At 30.5% G+C, this 3196-nt stretch overlaps 1 long non-coding RNA gene across 1 annotated transcript; it reads left to right on the forward strand.

The window, feature by feature from the left end:
- The first annotated feature begins 7 nt into the window (after nucleotides 1-7).
- On the forward strand, nucleotides 8-3177 carry LOC124893329. The gene is made up of 2 exons (XR_007050659.1): nucleotides 8-1831; nucleotides 2727-3177. It is a non-coding gene; the product is annotated as an uncharacterized LOC124893329 (long non-coding RNA).
- The last annotated feature ends 19 nt before the right edge of the window (nucleotides 3178-3196 follow it).

Below are 3196 nucleotides of genomic sequence, written 5' to 3' on the forward strand. Positions count from 1 at the left end.
AAAACTACGCAACTTCAAAAACTTTCAAACCATTATCGCCGACCGATCCTAAGGCGATAAAGTTTGCAAAATTAGCCATTGATGAATATAACAAGAGGACTAAGGCCAATGTGACTTTTGAAAAAATTATTAAGGTGACTACGACAACAAATAATATGATAATTTCTTCGGAAATACATGTTGCTATTGTTGTTGAGGGAAATAGAAATATTAAATAGTATGCAATTATTTGGCAAAGAGGAAGTTCAACCAAAATACTTGCTATTAGAAATTATGAGACCTTTTCTTGCAATTTTACAAATTATAAACTTCTCTTATTGTAGTCTTCGATTTATTTAATTTTGGTGTTTGAATCTACTTATGTGTATCTCGACGATAAAAATGGTCATTTATCTTTTCTAGTAGATTCAAAAAAGTATTATAAGTATCAATTAATTATCAGCTTTTGTTACTCTAAGCTTATCAGTAGTGAACCATTTTGGTCTTTAACAAATACTTATCAAACTTTGTTTATTAAGTTTATTCAAAATTGTGAAAAAGAAAGTAACTACAAACATTAGAATAATAGTCAAACTTTGAGTTTTTGTATCTATTGTCTAGGCTTTTCAATTATATGTTCTAAGAAATGAAATATGAAATGTAATTTTATATTTTAAGTTTTGTAATTCAGATATTTAACTGTTATAATTTGAGTTTTTGACACTTTGATTGAAATAAGGGAAATACCAAGAAATTGGTCATTTTATAATATGAAAGGATCTTAAAATGACCAAAATACTCATTTGTTTTTATAAATTAATAACCAAAAGAAAGATAAGTAATTACTTTCATTTCTTAAATTCTAGTTAAATATGAAAAAAAAAATTGTCTTCATGTAAGCGCGGAAGCAGTCTCGATCAAGACTCAAGGGCTAACTTGGGTTAGGCTTATTAGACTCAATTTAAATGGGCTCATAAAACATGCTTTTACCACGATAAAGTATTTACCAAAAAATAAGATTCTAATCAAAAAAGAAAATTATTAAAAATAAAAAGAAATATACAAAATCGGCTTGGTTTACAACGTAGCTATTTGGATATATGGCAATATTAATTTGGATATATTCAATAGTATCAGTTCAAATCAAATAGAAAAATATTTATTAAAATTGCAGCAAATCTTCCTTAATTAGTAAAATTGTAATTACTTCCAAGTCATATGTGTTAATTAAAACAATTACCTTTTAATTCCCTTAGACTATTTAGTAAAATAATTTATGGTCAACAGAAAACAAAATCTTAATAACCTAATTTTTCATGTACTTACCAACCAAATTAGGTGTCAAATTTCATGTAAATAATCCCCTCATGAATTAGTGTTAATCACTCTAAATATCAAATTCTTCTTAAAAGAAAAATGGCTCTTAAATTTAATTTTCTCCTTTTTGTAACTCTTTTGATGGTAGTAATTGCTTTTACCTTTTGTCATGTTTTTACAGCAAATGATGATCAAAAATTGTTGAATTACGGATCATGGGTCGCCCAAGTGGACCGACCTGACCTGATCCTATTTTAATTGTTTTTGGGTTATCTGACATATTAAGAGGGAAACAAGTAGATAAGATTCAATTTTGAATCTTGGGCTAACGGTTTCTTCCACTTCCCATATATGTTACAACTCTTCTCCCTCCGTAAAAAACAAGCGAGCAAAAGACAGTAACAAAAATATCAACAAAATCCAAATAAGAAGCTTTTAGTTTGTGAATCTACTCTCCGTTTTCTTGAAAGATGAAGATTGACTTGGGGCACTTGTATCAATAGCAAATTCAACACTTCCGCTGCAACAGATTAAGGTACATACACTCTGTTTTTGTTTCGAATTTGCTTTCAATGGTGTCAGAGCCAGGTTAAATTGCCCTCTTTCTCGAAGTTCAGAGTACAAAGATCATAAATTTATACCTGAAAAATTTGGTCTCTGATCAGTGACGTCAAGCGTCAATACTTTGGTCAGTCATGTCGCTGATTCGGTCTGACACATCACCAATTCCGGTAAGACGTGTGTTAATTCTGTGAGACGCGCAGTCAACGTGTGTTGATCCGGTGAGACGCACAGTCAAACTTGTAAATCGCGTCGCCATTCTCTCGTAAGACTCACTATCTAATTTATCAACGAAGAAATTGTTAAACGATTAAAAAAAAAAAAATTTTTTTTTAGTGCCTCTGTGTGTTTATTTTTTTTGGCTTCTGTGAGAGAAGATTCTTTATTAAGAATTTGATGAAGCCTGCTGTTCAAATGGGCCCTTTAGTTTATATTAATTTTTTTTTATGATATAGTGCTCATATCAAGTACCAGTATTGATTGCAGTATATATATATAAATATATAAATGGTACATACGGTGGCTCATGTATATATATATTTTTTTCTATAACAAATATAATTAAAAGGGATAAGGGTAGAAAATATTATAATACTGCTTTTGTATTTTATTTTGATATACAAATTTTTTTCTGTTGATTCATGAATAGTAATTGATTCCCTTTTAAGGTATAGTAAAATAAAAAATATTATATATGTCCTAATATTTTTGGTGATATATGTGGTTGAATTAGACTTAATATTATTCTTGCCCTTATTAGTCCATAATTTTAATTCTATAACAGATTTAATCTTCTACGATGAATTGTGACTTATGCATCACATTGAGTGGTAAATCCATTCTTAAATGTTTCTTGGTTTCCATTTCAGAAATGGCTGAACGGGAAAAAACTCGAATCACTCCAAGTGGGAGTTTTGGATGTCGAGCAAAGAGACAAGGTAGAAGAGTACGTCGCCGAAGGGCATGTTTTCGAGGTCGCGAGATCATTTGAAATGGTGTCCCCAGGGAGACACAAAATTTATTACGGAATGAAAGTGCTATACGAAGGGAAAGAGAGAAGAAGTTAAAAGAGTTGAAGTATTTTAAGATGTCACCTAATGTCTCAGTTGCTAGTTTTATTCAGTTATTTGAATTGAAACATGTAGAACTAGAAAACTATGTAGAAATCTCGGATTGAGAAGCATTAGCTATTTTAGCAAATTCTCTCCGTGAACCTTGGGGCTGGAGATTAATTGATATTTACCATGAGATTTGGCCTAGCGAGCCTTTTTGGGTGTACATAAGTCGTCTAAAATATTTGTGGTATGACTTTTATCTTTAGATTGACTTGTGACTTGCA

The sequence above is a fragment of the Capsicum annuum genome, unplaced genomic scaffold, assembly GCF_002878395.1.
Source record: "Capsicum annuum cultivar UCD-10X-F1 unplaced genomic scaffold, UCD10Xv1.1 ctg57668, whole genome shotgun sequence".
Taxonomy (NCBI): domain Eukaryota; kingdom Viridiplantae; phylum Streptophyta; class Magnoliopsida; order Solanales; family Solanaceae; genus Capsicum; species Capsicum annuum.